We start from the raw sequence: 25292 nt of genomic DNA, 5'->3' as shown, positions 1-25292 counted from the left end.
TGCTGACTTGACTGAGCTAGTGTATATATATTGGTAATTTGGAATTCTCATAGAGATCATTCATCCACAAGCTATCCCCTTTTATCTGACTTGTAGAAAAAATGTGATTAAAGTTTGAAATTTTTGAGAGTTAGGCGGTAGCACAGCGGCTTAAACGCAGGTGGCGCAAAGCACAAGAACTGGCCTGAGGATCCCGGTTTGAGCCCTCGGTTCCCTACTTGCAAGGGAGTCGCTTCATAGGCGGTGAAGCAGGTCTGCAGGTGTCTAACTTTCTCTCCTTCTCTCTTTCTACCCCTCCTATTTCCATGTCTCTCTGTTCTATCCAACAATGACAACATAAATAGTAACAACAATAATAACTACAACAATAAAACAACAAGGGCAACAAAAAGGAAATAAATAAATATTAAAGATTGAAATTTTCAGTAATTTTACTTCAGTCACTCAAAATATCTACTTGGGCAGTTTAACTATAGATATACTTGATTTTCTTCATCTAAAGTATTGTTATAAAATTTGAAATGAAGTTATCTTGTGGAATCTTGGATATGATTTTTGGAAGTCTAAATGATTACTCTTACAAGTAGAATGACCACTGAAATGATTTAGATGAGTAATCTGAATATCATCCCGGTATAGAAAATAAATGGGGGGGTCGGGCGGTGGCGCAGTGGGTTAAGCGCATGTGGCGCAAAGCGCAGGGACCTGTGTAAGGATCCAGGTTCGAGCCCCCAGCTCCCCACCTGCAGGGGAGTCACTTCACAGGCGGTGAAGCAGGTCTGCAGGTGTCTGTCTTTCTCTCCCCCTCTCTCTCTGTCTTCCCCTCCTCTCTCCATTTCTCTCTGTCCTATCCAACAACAAAGCAACATCAACAATGGCAATAATAACCGCAACGAGGCTGCAACAACTAGGGCAACATAAAGGGGGAAAAAAATGGCCTCCAGGAGCGGTGGATTCATGGTGCAGGCACCGAGCCCAGCAATAACCCTGGAGGAAAAAAAAAAAAAAAAAGAAAAGAAATGGAAGGGTGAATTTTGATAAATGAATGGAGTAAAACATATTTTCATAATTAAAACCCTATAACCTTACATTATGCATAATAAGTACTCTTTCCACCATCACTGGTCATATCCATCAGGAACAGCATCATGGACTCTCCTGGAGGCCTCCCTAGGACCTTACCCTTAATGTAGAACAACAATGGCAGAGGGGCTGCCCCACTCTCCAGACAGAAAATGCCAGGGTTAGAGGGATGGGAGAAGTTGAGGAAGGTTGGAAAGAGGTTGCAAAATTCCAGCTATATAATGAATACAGGCTGAGAATCTAAGGTACAAATGTTGAGGGTAGCTCATCACACAACTGAATCCTTGAAATGTATGCAACTGTATAAGTTGAAATTATATACAACTGCATAATTCATGTATATGTATATGTCAAAAACAATGCCAACCTGAATTCCCCAGGCAGATGACCTCACCAATGTGTCTTGGACCCCCACCTCTCCAGAGCCCTGCCCCACAGGGAAAGATAGAAACAGGCTGAGAATATGGATCAACCTGTCAATGTCCATGTCCAGTGGAGAAACAGTTACAGAAGCCAGGCCTTCCACCTTCTGCAGCCCATAAAGATCTTTGGTCCGTAATCCCAGAGGGATAAAGAATAGGAAGGCTTCCAATAGAGGGGAACTATTATTAGATAGGATACTTCATATGGAATTCTGGTGGTGGGAACTGAATGGAATTGTATCCCTCTTATCCCACAATCTTGTAGCTCATTATTAAATCACTAATATATTAAAAGGAAAAAGGTAAATATGTAAAAAATAGGACAATGAAATTCTGAATTACTAATTAATTTAATTATTTCACATAAGGTATTCATTTTTTCATTCACCACCAGGGTTATCACTGGCTCACAGTACAGGCACTAAGAATTTACTGCTTTTAGGGGTCATTATTTTTCCTGTTTTAAATTTGTTTATTTTTACTTGATAGGACAGAGAGAACTTGAGAGGGGAGGGGAAGACAGAGAAAGTCAGACACCTGCAGACCTGCTTCACTACTTGTGAAGCATTCACCCCTGCAGGTGTGTAGTGGGGGCTGGAACCAGTGTCCTTGCGTTCAGTACTATGTGCACTTAACTGGGTGTGTCACTGCTTAGCCTTCCATAGAATATCTTTACAGCATTTATGTCATTTATACATTTGAAAAAAATTTACACGAGCCAGGGAGACTGTGTCAGAGAGACCGCAGCATCACTGACAGTATATGCAGTGCTGGGACTAGAAGACACAAAAGTCCATTTTGCAAACCCTTTGCCTCACCAGTTGAACCACCTCCTCAGCTTCATTTAGGGTGATGGTAAAATTCAAATAAAAGTTTCTGTATCTCCTTTCATAATTTTAGCTTCTTTTTTACTTTTAAAGATCAATATATTTAATAAAATATGGCAGAAAGAGAGAACTGGAATACCACTCTGGCACATGCAATGCAGGGGATTCAACTCAGGACCTCACACTCTTAAGTCCACCAGTCTAGCCACTGTGTCACCTCCCAGGCCGCAGTTTTTAGCTTCATTTTAAATCAGCCTTGTTTGCAAATTGCTAGAATTTAGATATTTCGTGAGGCTCAATAATTCATGGTGAATCATGTGTTTAGTTTTAATAAAAAATTGCAAAGGCTTAAATATGCATTGATTACATTTAGAAAAGTTTTATCTGCCAGCTAATGCATTTTATTTATGCTAGTTCTGTAACTTTGGGCTATAAAATAACCTGCAAAAGACCTTTCCCCATTAGCACAGAAATGAATTTCTGAATGTGCGCTGTACCTCCAGCATATGTGAATCAGCTTTCCCTCTTAAATGGTTTGTTTCAATTTTCCTGAATTAAAGAGCAAGTCTTTTTTACCCTGAAAAGGTCCCCTTTTCCTGTGATTATCTAAGAGGGCTTCAGTAATATTTTACACCAGGGGTTCAGTGCTGTATTTCTACATCAGGGTTCTGTTTAAATCAGGGGGTAGATATAAAATTGCTATGGCTGAAATACTATAATTTCTATATTTCTTAATAATATTCATAATAGTATAACACTGATCATGATTTCCTGGAAATAATAGCATAATTAACAATGACATTTCATAGTTAAGTATTCAAAAACATGGTAATGAGTATTCAAAAGGCTATTGTATATATATATATATTTTTTTCTTTGTCATCTTCAGGAAAGAAATCCTAGCACTTTGTCCAATTTAGTGGGGAGCAGGATTGAATCTGAGTCAAGCACATGAAAAGGTATGATACTATCCAAGTGAGCTATCTTGCCAGTCCAGGTTGAATTCTTAAACCTGAAGGCAAAAGCACACTCCTTTCATATTCTTTTATAAAGGCCATTCATTTAATTATGCTGTATTCCTAGTAGTAGTTTGGGAGAATACTCCATAAGGCAAGTAAACAATGTGTCATGGCAATAATTCATGTGTCTCCCATAAATCAGAGCTTGAAGGTCACCAAGTCATAGGAGCACCATGACAATATGCTTCCTGCTTTTGTCCTCTCACAGCTTGAGGCACTCCCAGGCAGAACATAAAACATCAATTTTACTTAAGTCAAAAATAAGTTGAAAAGTTTGTGTTCACGTCAAATGTTAACATATGGAGCTATTTTAGTACTTTTATACATTTTCTCTTCACAACAATCTGACATTATTATATCTTTCTTTAAAAAATATCTACCCATAGGTCTGGGAAGGTAATACATGACTCGGATGAAAGAGGTCCCAGGTTCACTCCCTGGCAGTACTAATAGCCAGAGTTGACATAGTTTTTTCCTAGAAGAAATAAATGTCATTACTGATTGTCATCTCTCTTTATTTCAATTTGAGGCTTTATTTTTTAATATTTATTTATTTATTTATTGGATAGAGACTGCCATAAATTGAAAGGAAAGGGGGTGATAGAGAGAGACACTTGCAATACTGCTTCACTGCTCACAAAGCTTCTCCCCTGCAGGTGGGGCCTGGGGTGGTTATCATCTCGACATTCTTATGTAATGCTCTTCAGGAAGTGCCTTTTCTGTTCATTTGATTGTCATCTCATCCTACAGCACATTTCTGAGAAACATACCAAAAAGAATCGAGTACTGTTAGTCTCCTTCTAGTTTAATCCTCACTGGTTCAGGATGTCTTTTTGCTCCGCCCCCTCTCCTTGTCACACCCTGATTTTCACCAATCTCTTTTTGCTCCTCCCTCTCTACATCACATCCTGTTTACACCCTACTTGGCAAGTCTATATAAGGACAGAATTGTGAGTTTTTAGTTTAGTTTTAGTTTAGCTTAGCTTGGCTTAGATTGTGCCGCGTTCTGTATAAATAAAGACTTTTCTGCGTACCACTCAGCCATGAGTCCCTGGTCGGCTGTCTCCCGCTAGCGAAGCTAGTCCGGCGGAGTAACACATCCTTAGCTGTGCAATGCTCCTTTAACTTTCATTCATTTATGTGTCCTGCTGATAACAAAAGTCATTCCTTCTACTAGAAAACCAAGCTACCTTCACTTATGCCTACCAACCAAACTGAGAGCAATGAGAAGTGGAATGAAGGGAGCAGGCTGCACCAATTCTGAATAGTTCCACTGATGTGTAACATGAAAATTCTTCCAAACTATCAGTTCCTCTCATGTTAAGTTTTTGATTTACATATGTACTTATTTGTTTAAGAGAGAGTATGATGGCCTCTAGTGGTACAGAAAGAAACATCTATGCTTACATTTTAAAAGCAATAACAATAAAATATTTTAATAAATATGATATTCATTTACATGCAGTTGCCCATGGTGCACCGCAATTCTTGAATTATATACTCTTACCATATATACCTAAAATACATACTTCAGTATATGTTATAAATTACTGAGTATATTTCATTATAAGGGATTTGACCTAATGAAATTAAGAAAATCTAATCCTTTTGTGATGACACCTATCCCTGAAGGGTGAAAAATTATACCCATGTGACAATAAATGTCTTACAAATTACTATTTCAATGTTAGTTTTAGAAAAGAAAACATAAGATTTTTTTTAAAATTGTGATTTACAAAAATGCTGTTGTCACAGGGGTACAGTACAACACCATGACAGGTGTTGGCACAACTCAACCTTGATCAAAACCTCATCCTCCACTTTATAGCACTGAAGCCCTGGACCCCAACAATTCCTCCCTGTATCTTCTGTTGGAGTACCCAGATTTTCTGCCATAGACCTCAGTTTTAAAGTTTTTTTTTTTTTAATATTTATTTTATTTATTTATTCCCTTTTGTTGCCCTTGTTGTTTTATTGTTGTAGTTATTATTGTTGTTGTCGTTGTTGGATAGGACAGAGAGAAATGGAGAGAGGAGGGGAAGTCAGAGAGGAGGAGAGAAAGATAGACACCTGCAGACCTGCTTCACCGCCTGTGAAGCGACTCCCCTGCAGGTGGGGAGCTGGGGTTCGAACCGGGATCCTTATGCCGGTCCTTGTGCTTTGCGCCACCTGCGCTTAACCCGCTGCACTACAGCCCGACTCCCCAGTTTATTATTTTTTGCTTATCTTCCTGAGAAAAATTATCTGGTAATAGGCACTTGCCTTTTGGAGTATCCCATTTAATATGATTTCCTCCAGTGGAGATTTATTCTTGTTTTAATATGTGTATCAAATATAGCTATATTTGTTAACAAATATAATAATCACCACAACATTAACCACTAACATTAAGTGACATTGTAGCATATACCAAGATAAGTAGCAGTTTACAGTGACATTTTAACTTTACAATAAGACATATGGCATTACTGTTGTAATTCATATTTTATAGTATATTTATAATTTATTCATAATAAAGGAAATCAGTTCTCAAGAACGTGCTTTTGAAGGGACCAGGTGTGGTGAACCCAGCTGAGTGACTATGTACAGTGGCTCAGCTTCAAGGCCCCAGTCCCCACCTGCAGGTTGGGGGAGGTTTATGAGTGGTCAAATGGTGCTACAGGTGTCTTACCTCCTCTCTCCCTCTATATCTCTCTGCCCCTCTCAATTTTTCTTTATTGTATCAAGTAAAAGAAAGGGAGCTGGGAGGGGGGGTGGGGAGGGAGAATGACCACAGGAAAGGGGGATTCATCCAGCAAGTACACAGCCACAGTCATAAACCATGAAGGTAGGGGAGAAAAAGGTGTTTTATTTTTTGTAGCAATATCTCATATTGTAAGGGAAGAGATGGATTTCATCTTCAGATTTAATATGTCCTGAGACTGAAATAACATTAGCTATTTGTTGCCGTGTTCAATATAATAGTATGACATTTAGATATAGAATAAATCATCGTTCAAAATTATAACAATGAGGATCGATGTAAGTTGGGTTTTGTAGCAATATATATGCATGTTTTAAATATCATAATGATTAAAATGTATTTATTATTGTGATTACAGTTTACATTAATATCTTTGCTTCAAACTCTTTATAAATTGCAAGGCAGGGGGGAAGCAGGCAGTGGCATACCTGGTTCAGTTCATGAGTTACCATGTTCAAGGTCCTGGGTTCAAGTCCTTGGTCTCCACTTGCAAAAGGAAAGCTTCACTAGCAGTGCTGGAGGTCTCTCTCTGTCTCTCTGTCTCTCTCTTTCTCCACCTCCTTTTTCCTCTCAATTTCTCTCTATCCTATAAAATAAATGAACTTTAACATATTCTTAAAATAGCATTTTAAATTGGACTTTGTCTAACTTGCTTAACTAGATCATGTCAAATACACAGAAGGAAAATGGAGATAGACCCATGCATAATGTGTCTTTCTGGGTCTCTTATTATTCCACTTAGCATAATATTCCCAGTGATATTCCAGATTTTTGCAAAGAACAGGATTTCTGCCTTATTAAGCAGGGATAATATCTCACTGTATATGTTGATGATTATTTCTTTAATCATAAGTCACCTCTTGGCTACTGTGAAAAATGCTTCAATGATCATCTAAGTAATAATTCTTAGAATTTACTGAGAGTGTAGTTTTCGTATTCTCTCTGCTCTTCCCTTGTTCCACTGGACAGACCCCCTGTTGTTGGAGACCCACCATGGCACATGGTTTTTGCTTTGCTGACACGAGCTAGTTTGTGCTCTGGACAAGTATCACCATCAAACAATATTCCCTGAGAGTGAAGGTCTGTGAGGAGAAATCTCCTGTACGTCACTGCACGTTTTACAATACTAGCAAACATGTATCTTAATAGGAAACATGGCATTCTCTCAGATCTCAAACAGAAACAGGTTTAAAACTACTTCTCTCAATTTTAGAACCAAGATAACATTAGACTATTTATATCTCTGAGTCTTTGCTCACATAAGTTGAAGGGCACAGTAACACTGTGTTATATAGCAAATAAATAAATAGTATAGAAAATGCCTGGTTCCATATGTCAGCAAGGTAACTGATTTCAGAATAGTCCTATGATCATTTATATACAATATGATTAAAGATCATGATCAATAATGAATCTGATTTGGTTGAAATATTTCATAAAATTTTACCCTAGAAACCCTAATATATAAATTAAAAAAAAAAAAAGCCTTGTTTTCCTGCTTCTAGGAGTTTTAAGGTCACATACCTTGAATATTCTTGTCTTTTCTATGGTTGGGAAGAGTTTGTTGATGACAAAGAGTTCTTGCCATGAGGAGAGTTATAGGATGAAGAGTTAAATCATTGACACAAAAATGGGAATCAGCATTGATAAAGTGTTAAAGCATTCTGGGACTACTCAAATATTAAAATACACTTAGAAGAACAAAATTAAGAGTGCACGTAATTCTACATGCAGAAAAACCCAGCATACTTACCAAAAGCCTGAATTAGAGTCATCAATCAAAAAAACTTTACTTCATCTCTAAATTGAATTCACAGTTAGTAATAAAATAATGAAGTTTCTCGAACATGACTTATAATTCAGTATACAAAATAACACAGAGAAGGGTATTTCCACATTCACTTGGAGCACTGTGTCTAGAGCTATTAGAATTTGAAGCCAAGAAAAAGAACAGTCTTTAACATCATCTATTACACATAACAGCTACAATAAAGAAAAGATTAGGTGAAATAAAAATTACATTGCCCAAGTACCTGTAATATAGGAGAAATTTATCAAGAGGAGTAATTCTCTCTAATGAAAAAAAAAAACACTTTCCTTGAGTATCAGACTCTTAGTGGTAACAAGTATGAATGGTTTTAAATGAAACGTACAGATATTCTGAGTAGAATATTTAGTAGCCTGCAGTGATTTGGTCAGTATAATTTTCAAATCATTTACCATTTACTATTGAAACTCCTACTAAAAATAATTCCAGCTGGGAAAGTACCTCTGCTTTAGCTACAGTTAGATTTCCAAGCCTCACATTAATTAAATTATGTAGAGCTGAATCAAAGTTAATTATATCCATCTAGTTGTTTATTCAACAGTTTTTTTTTTTCATTTCTCTTGACTTTAGTAAGTGCTTGTTGTACTCAATGAGGTAACTGTTTCTAAGAATTTTATAGGTATAAATATTTTATAAGTAATGATATACAAAGATGATAAAGACTTTTTAAAAAATGAAGGTGGACATATAGTGTATTTCAATGATACCTGAAAAAAATATATACTGTCCATACTTGTTTGAGGGTACTAAATTATGACAATCCATTTCCATTATGGATTGTAACACATGTCATCTCTGAGTAAGATTTCAAGGGTTTTGGAGCCAGGTGGTGGCACACCTAGTTAAGCACTCACATTAAAGTGCACAAGGACCTCGGTTCAAGCCCCTGGCTCCCACCTGCAGGGGGAAAGCTTCATAAGTGGTGAAGGTGAAGCAGGGCTGCAGCTGTCTCTCTATTCCTTTCCCTTCCCTCTCTACCTCCCCTGCCCCTCTCAATTTCTGTCTGTCTCTATCCAGTAGTGAATAAATGAAGTATTTTTTAAAAATGATTTCAAAAAATTTCTTCAAAATTAAGAAGTACCTATTCCGTACCATTTCATTGATTGCTTTCTTGACTGATTAAATCTCTAAAAATATTTTTCAAACTGCACATCCTGAATCTTATTTCATTTTAGAATTTGATTTCAGTTTCTTCAATGGACAGATTTTCAATGCATTTATTTTTATGGGAGAGCACTGCTCAGTTCTAGTATATGAAGTTCTAGGAATCAAAGCAGGGGCCTTAGGCTTAAAAATCCTGTGTTATCTGCTGAGATATCATTAGGGCCCAGAATCTTATTTAAAAGGAGGAAAAAAATCTCTAACAAGTTATAATTTTGATCTTCATAAAAAGGAAAATAGCTTAATAATAAACCACTACTCTCAGACCAACTCATAATAAGAAAAATAAAACTGAAGATGGATGTTAACATCCCTGAGTCCCACTCATAAATTCTCCAGATTCTATTTGTTTATATTTTATTTATTTATTCTTCCCTTTTGTTGCCCTTGTTGTTATATTGTTGTTGTTGGATAGGACAGAGAGAAATGGAGAGAGGAGAGGAAGACAGAGAGGAGAAGAGAAAGACAGACATCTGCAGACCTGCTTCATCACTTGTGAAGGGACACCCTTGCAGCTGGGGAGCTGGGGGCTTGAATTGGGATCCCTAAGATGGTCCTTGTGCTTCAAGCCACATGTGCTTAACTGGCTGCACTACCACCCAACTCCCCAGATTCTCCTCTTAAAATGTACTTAACATATAAATGTGTAAATTTAACATTTCAAACTAATGTTTTCAGATTGTAAGATCACCATTGGAGAGCTTTAGCACCTGAATTACAGAGTTATTGTTTCTTACTGTATGTTGTTGAAATGTTCTATTATGTGAACAACCCTGATCATCATAATATAAAGATATGATCTATAGTCCTTATTCTTTGCTTTAGGGGTTTAGCATTTACTCACTACTTACTGCAAGTGTTAAACAATAATTATCCTCCCAAACACCCATCCCCTGGTCACAACTATTTTACAAGTTTGATTTTTCAGACACTACATAGAGAAAATATCTAAAAGTGTTTGTCTCTATCTAACTTATTTCACTGAATATAATGTGATGTGTTCAGTGTGTCTGTGTTCTATCACAAATGGACTGATGTCTGTGTTTTATATGGCTGAACAATATCCCTGTGTATATATTTACCACATGTTTTTATTCATTCATCTACTGACAGATTGTCTCCATAATTTGAACTGTGATAATGTTGCAGTTTGCTTGGGGAAACTTACAGATCTTCAATATCCTCTTTCTTTTTCTTTTGGATTTTAAACTAAAGGTGGTATTACTGAATCACATGGTAGCTCCATTTTTCAATTTGAAGGAAATTCTATGTTGCTTCTCACAGTGGCTGACTCAGTTGTACATTTTCCCCAAAGTGTAGAAGGGTTCCTTTTTACCTGACCTATTCTACAACATTTGCTATCTCTTATCTTTTGTGAAAAGCACTCAAATATGAATGAAGTAATATTTCATTGTGATTTTGATTTGTATGTCCTTGATATATATATACATATATATAAATTTTTTTTTCCATCTATCTGTGGTCCATTTTGAGCTCTTTGGGAAATTTAAAAAAATATTATCTTTGTTTATTGGGTAGAGACAACCAGAAATTAAGAGGAGAGAGGGAGATAGAAAGGGAGAGAGACAGAGAGACATCTGCAAGACCCGCTTCAGCACTTATGAAGCTTTCCCCCAGCAGGTAGGAACCAGGGGTTCGAACCCGGGTCCTTACACATTGTAACATGTGCTCTCAACCAGCTGTGCCACCACCTGGCCCCTCTTTGGAAAAATTTACAATCATTTCTTTTTCCCTTTTAATTGACACCAAGGTAGCACCTGCACAAGGAATCCACTTCTTCTTCTAGCGTTTGCCCTTCTTCCGTAGCCAGTCAACAGCGTCAGGTTGAGCCTGATGTCAAGTTTCGAGACCTCCTTTGAATCTGGAGAGGTGGCAGTCGTTGACTATGTGGGTCATAGTCTGTCTGGAGCCGCAGGGGCAGTTCGGGTCGTCTCTGGCTCCCCAGCGATGGAACATAGCGGCGCACCGGCCATGGCCTGTTCGATAGCGATGGAGGAGGGCCCGATCATAACGTGCTAGGTCAAAGCCGGGTTGACGCTCGCAGGGGTCTGTGATGAGGTGTTTGTTCTTTACCTCAGCTGACTGCCAGCTCTGTTTCCAAGAGTCTGGAACAGAGAAGTTCAGTGTAGGCGTAGGGGACCAGATTGGGTGACGAGACGTCAAGCATTGGACAGGGTGGGCGAAGATCTCCGCGTATATTGGCAGGTCCGGTCGAGCGTAGACGTGGGAAATGAACTTAGATGATGCCGCATCCCGACGAATATCTGGCGGGGCGACGTTGCTAAGAACTGGCAGCCATGGAACCGGGGTGGAACGGATGGTTCCAGAAATGATCCTCACGGAGGAATATAATTTGGAATCGACCAAGTGGACATGGGGGCTACGGAACCATCCTGGGGCACAGTATTCTGCAGTGGAATAGCATAATGCCAGAGAGGATGATCGTAGTGTGGAAGCGCTCGCACCCCATGAGGAGCTGGCCAGTCTTGCAATGATGTGATTCCTCGCGCCCACCTTTGCTGCAGTTTTTATGAGATGTTCGTGAAATGACAGGGTGCGATCGAGAGTAACGCCAAGATAGACTGGCTGGGCTTCATGCCGGATTCTCGTACCGCCAAGCTGCACATTAAGGAATCCACTGATCCTGGATGACATTGTTTCTTTCTTTCTTTTTCTTTTCTTTCTATCTTATTTGATAAAGCAGAGAGAAATTGAGAGGGGCAAGGGAGTAGAAAGCAAGAAAGAGAGACCCCTGCAGCACTGAGTCACCACTAATGAAGCTTCTACCCTGCAGATAGGGACTGGGAGCTTGAACCCAGGTCCATGGTAACAGGTACATTCAACCAGGTATGCCACCAACCAGCCCGATATTTTGTTGTTGTTGCACAGAATCTTTTAAGCTTAATATTGTCCCCTTTGTTGATTTCTAACTTTCTAACTTTCTTTCTTCCTTTCTTTCTTTTTTTTAGTGCTTCTGCGTCTGGTAATATGTCTAAAAAAAAACCCACTGCAGAGACTTACTTTGAGTCAAGACTTTGAGTTGCCCAGTTTCTAAACACAAGTCAGCTCTTTAACCTTTGTAACACAAGTCAGCTCTTTAACCTTTGTAATGACTGACTGCTCTTGTAGGACAGGCAAATAGAAACAATGTAGAAAGCTAAGGTCTAGGGAGTCGGGTGGTAGCTCCATGGGTTAAATCCAGGTGGCACAAAGCTCAAGGACCAGAGTAAAGATCCCAGTTTGAACCCCGGCTCCCCACTGCAGGGGAGTCACTTCACAGGCGGTGAAGCAGGTCTGCAGGTGTCTGTCTTTCTCTCCCCCTCTCTGTCTTCCCCTCCTCTCTCCATTTCTCTCTGTCTTATCCAACAAGGATGACATCAATAACAACAACAATAAGTACAACAATAAAAAACAAGGGCAACAAAAGAGAATAAATAAATATTTTAAAAAACTAAGAAAAATAAAGTTTATTTAAAAAAAAAGAAAGCTAAGGTCTAGTGATTAGTATAAAATCCAAATGTACATGCAACACATATCACTCTCTCTCTTTTTTTTTTTTCCTGTTTGGTAAGGACTGACTCTTGTCTGAACAGTTATTTTAGTATTTAGAAAATGTTGGGTGGTGGTAGATAGCATAATGGTTATGCAAAGAGATTTTCATGTTTGATGCTTCAAAGTCCCAGGTCCCAATGTCTTGTACCACAATATGCCAGAACTGAGCAATCCTCTGATAAAAGAAGAGAGAAGGGAAGGGAAGGGAAGGGAAGGGAAGGGAAGGGAAGGGAAGGGAAGGGAAGGGAAGGGAAGGGAAGGGAAGGGAAGGGAAGGGAAGGGAAGGGAAGGGAAGAAAGGAAAGGGAAGAAAGGAAAGGGAAGAAAGGAAAGGAAAGATGGGTGATTTTGATAAAAAGAGAATTGGACAGACTGAGTTTCCATATACATAGAGATCATTTTCCTAATCAAGTCTAAGGAATAATCAAAGTTGGACATAAGTGGGGAATCTGTGCTTCCATGCATACTCTAGTGAGGCTAATTATGGACATTAATTGGATGGAGTTGCTGTGTATAGGGTAGAGCAGGTGATTTTTGCCAAAACTGAATAGCCAATGTTTTACTGTCATTGGTTGATCATGATTATTAGAGATGAGTAATCCTTTATAAGAAATTATGGTTAAAATAAAACAACAAAATGATTACTAAACACCAGTTGTATGTGAATATTTCTTACAGCTCTTCAAATATAGTTTCTTACAAAGTGAAGTCTGGAGTGTAAAGCTACATGTAAGTTTCAATCAAACTAATTCATATATCAGCATATCAAACAAAGTAGTAACTTAAAAAATATATATCAACATTTATAGAGAGAGAAGCAGACATCACTCTGGTACATGTGTTGCCGGGGATTGAACTAAGCACTTCATGCTTGAGAGTCCAATGCTTTATCCACTATGCCACCTTCTGGATCACTCATCATTTTTGTTTTAATAATTATCAGTCAAGATTAAGACTTTGACTTATATAATCTGCTTATAAACAATAATACACTTATTTTTAACTAGCTAAATATACTTATCCAACTATTGCAAGTTAATCATATACCTCAGGATCTACTCCTATAGGCTAAGCATAACTATAGTCACTTTTTTTGTTGTTCTTTAACTGACCGAGGAAAAATAGAAGTATTTACTTCTCTTGATTTCATTCACATGATCAGTTTCATTTATAAAATGAATCAGAGCAAATCAAAAACAAAAACAAAAACAAAAAAACCAACATTGCACTGACAAGCTGTGAGCAATGACAATAATTCCACTAATGCAGTTGCCAAGGACACTAATTATCCTAATGATGATTTTGCCATGTGATAATCGCATTCCCCAAGGACCACAGACAGTCAATCCACACAGCTGCAGACTACTCTCCAAGCTCATTTCGCTTTTTCCTGTCTTGGTAAAAACTACATAATATTACTTTATTAGCATAAAATAATCATCATTGCTGAATACAGAGCCAGCAAAAGTGCTGAAGGGTAATCTGAGAGACTTTCACAGAAGCCACTAAGTCTGATCATTCATTTTTCCCAGTGCCTGACAGAGGTATAATTTAGACCACAAATCCACTCCTGCCCAAAGCAGTGGTGTAGAATTTGAAGGAATAAGAACACTTTAGTGATCTGTTTACCTAAATCAGTGGGTACAGTGTTGAAAAAAATATTTAGAAATACAACTAGTTGATGTCTTTATAGGTCTGCTGGCAAATAATTTTTTTTCCTTTCTTTCCTTCCTGAATTTCCAAATAGCAACCAAAGATGACTTTCAGGAACCTGATGCATCAAGTAGAATTTGCAGTGAGCATACAGATCTTATGACAGGGGTAGGACAGAAAAATGTGTATTTGTGTGAAGGAGTTTTTATTTTATATTTGATAACTTTGCAAAAGTGTTTTTCCTTTATTTCACTTCAAATTATTTGGTTAGACTTTTTTTTTAAAGAATTACAAAGGTTTTAAACAAGAGCAACAAAATGGAAAAAAAAAAAATAGCTCCCAGGAGCAGTGGATTTGAGTGTAGGCACTGAGCCCCAAAAATAACCCTGGAGGCAATAAATCAATAAATAAATATTAAAAACAACAGAATTACAAAAGTTTGATATTTTTGTCTTTGGCCCACTGGTAGCTTAGTCTTTAACCAGATCCTTTTCTACAGTGAGAGAACAAGAGCTCTTGAGTGAAAGATGAAAGAGTGTTATCCACTTCATAGCTGCAGAACTGTGCTCCTGAAAGTTCCCTCTGTTTCCCATGAATAGGCCCCAGTTGGGTGCAACCCCATACTTTGTGTTACAATGGATAAACAGAAACTTAGGGAGCTCCAGCTTTAAGGAATCCACCAGAAAACCTTCCCCGTGTTTGCACAGAGAAAACAGATGACCTTCAGTCTCCTGAGAGCAATCAGATCTGCAGTTTGCCCCACTTGAAGAAACTATTCCTATTTTCAGCCTTGAAAATCTAGCTCAGAAAAATGTATCAAAGTAGTGTCTCTGCCAACACAATGTGTGAAAACACAAGTGACTAATGGAAATTGTCCTTTGAACACACATTTTCAAAGCTATAATCATAGAAATAATTTTCAAAAACCATCACTCTCCAAATATGCTTTATTGGGGTATTATTTCTTATTTTCCTTTTGTTTCCACTTGTTTGTTTGGAGTCAAATGGCAACAGATAACAAATGGACACCACTGCAGGTATTCCAATTGGTTCCTACAAAAGGCAATGCCAAGACAGAATTAGATGTGAAGATATTTGTTGGCAGAGAAAGGTTCTGTATATAAAAGGGAAAGGAACAAAGAAAGGCAGAGTGTCTGTCCAGAAAATGAAGCTCATCTAGCATCTGCGAAGGGCTGAGGGCAACAAGACTGGAGAAGAGATTGGGACTACAGTGAAATTCTAAAGAAATGCTCCGTAATCCTTGGAGAGCTGGAAGGCAAAATGGAGCCCCTCAATCCCCATGCCAAATCCAGCCATTGACCAGAAGCAATCTGAGAAAAGATGGGCCTTGTCTTGTAGCTTATGTTGTATCCCAACTATGTAATGTGTATATCTCAGCTAAATATACACAGAGGGTCAAGTTCACTCTTGAGAGATGACATCAGAGCACTCAGAGGGCCATAGAAGCCAGAAGAGTGAACTGTTAACTGCAGACATGTTACTATTGTCCTGGAATGTTAGAAGTGTTTTCGTCCTGCAAAGACATTATGAAAGATAAAAGATCTCCTGCTTTACAATTGGTGAGTAAGACAGAAATCTACAGCTGTTAAGCTTAAAAATTTGGTAAAGACAAAATGAAGAAAAGGGATTTCAGAGGCAGAGTAAAAGAACAGACAGAAGCCAACTTTACCATAAAAGGCTACATAGTAGATACACTTTATTTTAGTGTCATTCAGACTCTTGTAGTGGTTTAACTACCTCTGTAGTATGCATGCAAGAATACTATAATACCATATATGGGTGTGACTGTGTTCCTGTGAATCTTCTCCCAGAAACAGTAGCAGGCTGATTTATTTGGTCCACAGAGCACTATACTGCTCTGCACTGTAAATAAACATGAACAACAAATGGCCAACTGATGACAAGTTCTGCATAAATGTAAAGAAGTCAAAAGTTGAAAGTGTGCATCCCTGTAGAAAAGTTCTAAATTTGACTATCAATGAAAGTATCATTAGCACAAGGCATACACACTCTGACATAAAAGTCCAATTCTGCAAAGAGAAAACCCATGCAGCCACCTACATTTCAATGGGACAGGAAGCCTATGCAAAGCCAGCATTGAAGAACAGAAATCAACAAGTCAAAAAAAAAAAAAATTCAGTGGGAGTCGGGCTGTAGCGCAGCGGGTTAAGCGCAGGTGATGCAAAGCACAAGGACTGGCATAAGGATCCTGGTTCGAACCCCGGCTCCCCACCTGCAGGGGAGTCGCTTCACAGGCGGTGAAGCAGGTCTGCAGGTGTCTATCTTTCTCTCCTCCTCTCTGTCTTCCCCTCCTCTCTCCATTTCTCTCTGTCCTATCCAACAACAACAACAATAATAATAACTACAACAATAAAACAACAAGGGCAACAAAAGGGAATAAATAAATAAAATAAATATTTTTTAAAAATTTAAAAAAAAAGAAAAGGATAAAGAAAAAAATCAGTGTTAGTTTGGATTTCTCTAAAAAGCATCTAACTTGCATATAGGTCATTTAGTTGATAATTGACACTCCAAATTAGGAAAAAGTAGAGTAAGATAAAAAAAAAAAAGAGGGAAATGTATACAGTAAAGCAATCATTTAAGTAAATGATAGAAAATTTTTATGAACACCACCTATTCCAACAGAATTCACCTTCCAACAGAATATGTCTCTATGTGGGCTTCCAAAGCTAACAAAAGAAATCTGACTAAGCATAATTTAATGTTTGCTTGTTTTGCCACAAGATTATTTCTGGGACTCAGTTCTAGCAGAGTTCAAGTCTACTGCTCCCAGTGGCTGTGTTTTTCTTTTTTATTTTCTCTCTCTCTCTCTCTCTTTCTTTCTTTTTTGCTTTTCTTTCTATGTTGTTAGATATAACAGAAAGAAATTAAGAGGGATGGAGGAGATAGAGAAGGACAGAGAAAGAATGATACCGGCAGACCTCCTTTAGCACCCATGAAGCTTTCCCCTTGCAGGTATATATGCTCAACCAGGTGTGCCACCACTTAGCCCCTTGAACTGTATTTTATTTATTTATTTTGAATAGAGACATAGAGAAATTGTGAAGGGAAGGGGAAAATAGTGCGAAAAAGAGACAGAGAGACACTTGCAGACCTGCTTTACCACTCAGACAGAGAGACACCTGCAGACCTGCTTCCCCCCTGCAAGTGGGGACCAGGGGCTTGAACTTGGATCCTTGCACACTGTAGTATGTACACCGAACCAGGTGTGCCACCACCTGGCCCCAAACAATCTGGGCTGTGTGTGATCCAGGAAGCGAACCCGGGCCTCCCATGTGGCAGGCAAGAATTCTACCACTGAACCACCCATGCGACTCAACTGTATTTTTAAGAGATAAAAATCCAATTAAACAATATTGGCAGTAAAAGATTAGTTGCATATGCAAGGTAAGTTAATGACATGTGCAAAGGAGGAAAGTGTGTGTGCATGGTGAAAAATTACAATGGATCCAGACATAGACAGAAATCAGCAGTTGTTAGAGATGGTGTGAAGTGATGGGCAAAGATGCATTAGAGTAAGATTAGTCACAGATGCAAACGATTTACAGGATAATTGGAAATGCTTTTTGGCATCCTGACTGACCATTAAAAACCAAATTCACTTTAATAAACCTAAAATTATGAGACTTGTAATGATTAATTTGTTTATGAGTTTCCCTCTCTGCCATCCCCGCACCTAAGCATGTATGTCCTTCACAAAGCACAAAACTCAGAGGCTTCTTCTCTTAGTGGCTTTATGTTGTTGTGGATGGTGCTGTGTGCAGCCTAATGCATGCAATGGGAGTGAGGAGACGATCAGAACTCAGGAGTATGTGGACTGCTATATATACAACTATATTTTCTGAAACATGGTATATGTTCAACTGACAGAATTTTTTTCAAAATCAGTAAAAACCAAAATGCCCAACACTGTGAAGTTTTGGGAATCTTATGATAAATAGATGGATCTGACACCTTGATCAAAGAGGTTACAGTAGCATTTCACCCTCCACGAAGATCTGGAGTTGTCTAGAAGGTTCATCAGAAGACACATATTTCTTCTATCTTTTGGTTACTACTAAACGCTTTTTAAAAAAAATAAATAATAAATAAAGTATTTGACAAATTTACTATGTAATGGATCTAATATGGTCAGCATTATGCCCCTTAATATATTGAGTTTATAACCCTTTTTTTAAAACAACATATAAATATATTAAATTGCCAGACCAGGATATTTTTGAAACATTTATATCATATAAAATATTTTGGCACTGTTAGAATATAAGAGTAAAAATGTTTTTGAAACATAGGCATGGGGTCATATATCTGAGAACATTTTGTTTTGATAGAAGTAATAAACTATTTTGACTGAATCAAGAATTCATATCTTTCAAATATAAATAATATATACATAATTATTATTATGTTATGGGTGCTTAGAAATATATGTGTACATTTAAATACTCATTTGACATATTTGAAAATAACATTGTATTTGAATATACGTTGGTAAAACTGTTCATTGTGTATCGGCATAAAATTTACTTCATGGTTTTCTTTTTTATATTTTATTATTTTTTATTGGTTAGAGAGAAATTGGGAGGGAGGGGGAAGATAGAGAAGGTGAGAAACAGAGAGATACCTGCAGCTCTGTTTCACCACTAGTGAAGCTTTCCCCCTGCAGATGGGGACCAAGGAATTGGATATGGATCCTTGCGAACTGTAGTGTGTGCGCTTACCCAAATGTGCCACCTCCTGGCTCCCCTGCATGGATTTTTGCTAAAGAATTCTTTCAGAAATTTTAAGAAAGAATTTTATAGATATATATTTGAAACATTTTATTTACTTATTTATTGGATAGGATAGAGTGTAACTGAGGGAAGGAAGTGATACAGACAGAGAGAGAGAACTGAAGACCTGCTTCACCACTCACAAAGCTTTTCTCCTATAGGCGGGGAGTGGGGCCTTGAAACTGGGTCCTTGCGCATTGTAACATGTGCACTTCACCAGGTATACCACCCGGCCCCCATTTACAGATTATTTTTTTTAAATATTTTAAAAATTTATTTGTTTATTTATTTTCATTTTGTTGCCCATGTTGATACAGTTATTATTGTTGTTATTGATGTCATCGTCATTGTTGGATAGGACAGAGAGAAATGGAGAGAGGAGGGGAAGACAGAGAGGGGGAGAGAAAGACAGACACCTGCAGACCTGCTTCACCGCCCGTGAAGCGACTCCCCTGCAGGTGGGGAGCCGGGGGCTTGAACCCCTGTGCTACCTCTCGACTCCCCATTTTACAGATATTTCTAAAAAGTATTTTTGACATCTTTTGTGTGTGTACCAGCATATTAGTATTTTTTAATAAAAGTGCATGTTGATGACAGATGTGATTTTAAATATTAATGAAATACTTATTTCAATAAAAATTTTTTGGGGTGGGGGAAGATATGGCATAATGGATCTGCAAAGAGACTCTCATGCCTGAGGCTCCAAAATCCCAGGTTAAATCCTCTGCACCACCATAAGCCTGAACTTAGCAGTGCTCTGGTAAAAAACAATAATAATAATAATATTGATGAGTATGACTTAATGATGTAAAAGTGAACATTCATAAACACAGTTATTACTCAGAGCCAGAGACCACACACTTCCTATCTGTTGTTTTATAAGAATCTACACAGAACAACAGTTCTACAGATCTTACAACACTCATTGATGCTTCAATATTAACCTAATGTATTCATCAGGGGTTTATATCACATGTTGAAAGGTTGTACTCAGAAAAATACAATAGGAATTGAAATGATGATGATTTTGCTCAAAATGCCTGTACAATGTTAACAGAACACAAGCATGCAAAACAGACCCAACTGGCTTAGGAAATGCTTTGAACAAGAATATCAGCAAAATATTCATGTTTTTAAACTAAGCATCCTTACTGGGTTGGGTTATTGCTTCCATCACTTACAGCTTGTTACAGTGATCTTAACTCTAAGTTGCTTATGTTGAGGATATAAATTCTTAATTATTAGCATGTGGTAGCTAAAGGCAAAGTATTAGAACTTTATAGCTAGAAGAGATCTCCACAGTCTTAAAAATCACACACATTTATACCCATATTTCTCAATAGAAGCCTCAAGTAGGGCAAATCTATTCAAGATCTTTCTTTGTCTCCCCCCCCCCCTTCTTCATAGCAACCCAACTGTGTTAAATCATGCAAAGAGAAAACGAACAAATAATTCACTCCAAGGCTGGAAATCAATGTTGCAGAATACCTGAGAGATTGAGGCCACTCATCAGTGAACCCAACCAGGCATTAAGAAATTAATGTGGAATAACCAAGAGGCTAGGAGCCTGCTGTGGTTGTTTGGTTCAACGCATCATGGGGCTTGGCTCACACAGAGTGCATCCACTTCAGAGATGTGAGGTGGACGATGCCTCCTTATTTAGTCTTCCTTGTGTCTTTGAGGCAGTAATTGGGTGTTGAAATGAGTTGCTCACAATACACTGAGAATTTAATGTCCCAAAGTGTAGGCTAGATAGTACTGGTTGTTATTTTGCTTTTTAAATTGGTGGCTTATTTTGTGTTGTTGGCATTGGAAAGCAGTTTGAAGAAACAGAAATGTCTGGGACCAGACCAAAGAATTACAGTTGTCCTGGAATATCATTTTTTCAACTGGCGGGGGCAGGGGGTATGATAGTAGGGACTGGGGTCTAACACTTGAAACTTGAAAAGGGTTAAAGGTGACAGTACATCAAGCATGTATTAAGAACCATTTAAACATGACCGATTTCACCATATAGAATTCCATAGTTATCCTGCTATATGAGAGTAATTGGATAAGAGCAAAGTCAAAAAGAATTAGGCTTTTTACATTACTGAAAAAAACGTGTTTCCAATCACATGTGTATATAATAAGGTTAAAATTCTACTTGATCTTTTATTGATTTTTTCTGGTTTCTACTCACAAAACAGAGTATAACGTCTGTAATTATTTATATCTAGTCTATAAGAACTAATGAACAAATATGAGAACTGTTAATATATCTACATTAAAGGTTGAATGAAATGTACTTGTTGGGTGTTATGGAGTCCTTGGGGTATAACCCCAGGAGAGGAATTACTGGATCATATACAAGGTCCATGTCTAGCCTTCTGAGAGTTTTCCAGACTGCTCTCCACAGAGGCTGTACCAATTTACATTCCCATCAGCAATGTAAAAGGGTTCCTCTGTCCCCACAGCCTCTCCAGCATTTGTTGCTGCTGTCCTTTTTGATGTATGCCATTTTTACAGGAGTGAGGTGGTATCTTAGTGTTGTCTTAATTTGCAATTCTCTGACAATCAGTGACCTAGAGCACTTTTTCATATATTTGTTAGTCTTTTGGATCTCCTCTGAGGTGAATGTTTTGTTCATATCCTCTGCTCATTTTTGGATGGGGTCATTTGCTTTTTTGGTGCTAAGTTTGCTGAGCTCTTTATATATTTGGCCTTGTATGTTAACTCTCTTTTTCAATCACCGGTTCCAGATGCCACCAGGATGCTGGCCAGGCTTCCCTGGATTGAAGACCCCACCAATGTGTCCTGGAGCTCAGCTTCCCCAGAGACCCACCCTACTAGGGAAAGAGAGAGGCAGTCTGGGAGTATGGACCGACCAGTCAACGCCCATGTTCAGCGGGGAAGCAATTACAGAATTCAGACCTTCTACCTTCTGCAACCCTCAATGACCCTGGGTCCATGCTCCCAGAGGGATAGAGAATGGGAAAGCTATCAGGGGAGGGGATGGGAAATGGGGATTGGGTGGTGGGAATTGTGTGGAGTTATACCCCTCCTACCTTATGGTTTTGTTAATTAATCCTTTCTTAAATAAAATTAAAAAAAAAGAAATTTACTTGTATGTGGGAATTATTAGAGATTTTGTAACTGGGGACTAAGTGAGATAAATATTTTTTAAATCTTTGAACTTAAATATGATACAAAACGCTGTTCTATTAAAAGGCATCAGAACCTTACTACAACAGTTATGACTTAATTAAAGCTGCAGATTGTCTTTTAAATTAATAAAGTCAAACTGGAACCAAAAGATAATCTAAAATTCAGTACAAATGTTTATTACCTCTAAAAAGATCACTTGAGCATTTTCATGAATTCTTTTTTCATGTTACCAGAATTTTTTCACTAATTCTTTATTTTTCTATATTACCAGAAAAAATTCTTAGATAATTTAATATATTATTCTAGTTGTGTAGAATGTTACCCCTCATCTCCTATGGTATTGTCGGTATTTCCATTTTATTAATAAATTAAAACCATTAATTGTCTTCATTTAGCAAAGCCTCCAAATACATTGTGTAAAAATGGGTGTCTAGGTAGAAAGATCAGCAAGACCTTCTAATGGTTTTCTGGAATAGCTGGCTCTATAATAAAACGTTAATCTGACCATAATAATTTTACATCTGCTTTTCACTGGAGACTAAAGGAATTAGCTAGCGCACATAATCAGACTTAGTACAAACCGTCCAAAGTATCTCAGGGACTCTAAAAACACAGAGGGAAAGAGTGATATCAAAGTTCATATGAGATTTCAGACTCAAAAAATTCAAAATATATCCTTTATTTCCATTTCCCTATGACCTTTTCTCCCTATTGCTTCAAATTTTCTAAACTTTCTTTTGACTTTCAAAAGAAATCTGTCACTGACAACTGCAACATATATTTTACCTCAAGACTAGGGGAACTGCACCAAGATACTGCAGATAACCTCCTATGCATCTTAATAGCTGTGCTTATTTGGTCAGGAAACCAACATTCCTTTAATCACATCATTTCCAAGGGGTGATTTTTGTTGTTCTTGATTTCTTTCTAAAGCTTTTTCTACAAATCTATCAAAGTGGATACCATACCATCTATTTGATTGTAACTTAATATTTTGAATCTGCGTAAACAGCTACAAAAGTTTCAATGGTCTATTACCTTTAGTTATTTATCTGATGACCCATGTAAAATACCTGCTAAGTGTATCCATGATCAGGACAGTTTTAAGATTTGTGCACGCATCTGATTCTCTGAGGACTTTTCTGAAATGAAATACGTGTGTGTGGGGCTGAATAGATAGCATAATTGGCACGCAAAATAATTCATGCCTGAGACTCTCAGGTTCCAGTTTATCCAGCAGCACCATACGTCCTGAGGTTTTTTTTTTAATATTTATTTAATTTATTTATTCCCTTTTGTTGCCCTTGTTGTTTTATTGTTGTAGTTATTACTGTTGTTGTCATTGTTGGAAAGGACAGAGAGAAATGGAGAGAGGAGGGGAAGACAGAGAGGGGGAGAGAAAGACAGACACCTGCAGACCTGCTTCACCGCCTGTGAAGCGACTCCCCTGCAGGTGGGGAGCCGAGGTTCGAACCGGGATCCTTATGCTGGTCCTTGTGCTTTGCGCCACCTGCGCTCAACCTGCTGCGCTACAGCCCGACTCCCACGTCCTGAGTTTTATACTGGTGTCTGTCTGTCTGTCCATCTATCTATTTATTTATCTATCATTCCTAAGTCACTATCATTACAATCAATTAACTTTTTTTTTAAATAAAAGAGACTGTGTATGTGCTGGGCTTATAGAAGTTATGATTCGTACCATTAAAACAAGGTCACTAGAATTTAGATTTCAGGCATGCACGCCATATGAGTCTAAGGATTCAGAGGCTGGTGGTTTGGGAGTGGAGTCTGAGAAAGACCGTACAGCATTCAGTGTTTTCATCTCTTTGGTTTTAGCACCCAGATGTCCATCATCTACCAATAGCTGTGTGAAACATTTTTTGTGCTCTCTACCTTCATGGGACTAATGTGTTAATATTTTTGAAGCTTCAAAGATGTTTGTTATTTTCACACTTATGATCGTGTTGAACTAAGGTATACTATAACTTTTAGAAGTGCTTTTACATATAAGAGAACATGCAGAGAAAATCCAGAGTAGAAACAAATGAAATGGAAAAAAAAAAAAAGCTGAAGCAAGATATAATTAGCACACTAATGGAAACAGACATCAACTTGTTTGCAATACGTTTTAGATATTTTCTAAAATAACTGTTTAAGATTTCACAAAATATACCTTTTATTAACTGTTGGTGGAAGTTAAATTCCCATAGCTTAATACAAATTTGTAAGCTTTTTTTTTCCTTTGAATCTCTGAAGGCACTGCACAATAAATAATTTGGCATACCTTAAGGACTCATGTTGTAGAGTTTGACTCTCATTACTACATTTTACATGAAAGTGACACCTCTGGATACCTTTTTCCCATTCTAAATTTGCATATGTTCTGTGTACACCAGAAGATCAGTGACAAACTGAGTGCATACGAGTCCAGTCCTGAGACTGGATATTTTCCTCACCTACTTACTAATGATTAACTTGGAAAGTAAACTTCTCTGATGTTTTCATTTTCACTTTGCTATTTTGACTTCTATAGGAGCTGATACTCTGGGATGAAGATATATAATATATATATATACACATATATATATATATATAATTTGTTGATATACACGCACATTCACACAACACATACACATATGTACATATGTGTACATATATACGCATATGCACATGGTATTTAAGAAATAAGAAAGTAGAGAACCTTAACCTGTTGCAAGGCCCTGAGATGAGACATTTCCCAAGGTGGAGCAAAATGAAGCACAGCTAGTCAGAAGAGGCCAGGTGCAAATACACACAGATGGCATCCCCAGGTAGGACAGCGTCAAGTGTGTTCCCAGTCCATCCCAAACTTCAAGGAGTATTGACTTGTAAAACTTATGCATTAGCTGACATTGCTCAGATAAAACATTACATAGATAATGATCAGAATAGCTTTATTTATTTATTTTGCCTCCAGGGTTATTGCTGAGGCTCGGTGCTCTCACTGTGAATCCACTGCTCCTGGAAGCCATTTTTTTTTCATT

This window comes from Erinaceus europaeus, chromosome 19, assembly GCF_950295315.1.
Source record: "Erinaceus europaeus chromosome 19, mEriEur2.1, whole genome shotgun sequence".
Taxonomy (NCBI): Eukaryota; Metazoa; Chordata; class Mammalia; order Eulipotyphla; family Erinaceidae; genus Erinaceus; species Erinaceus europaeus.
The sequence above is the reverse complement of the archived record's forward strand: the minus strand, read 5'-3'. Positions refer to the sequence as shown.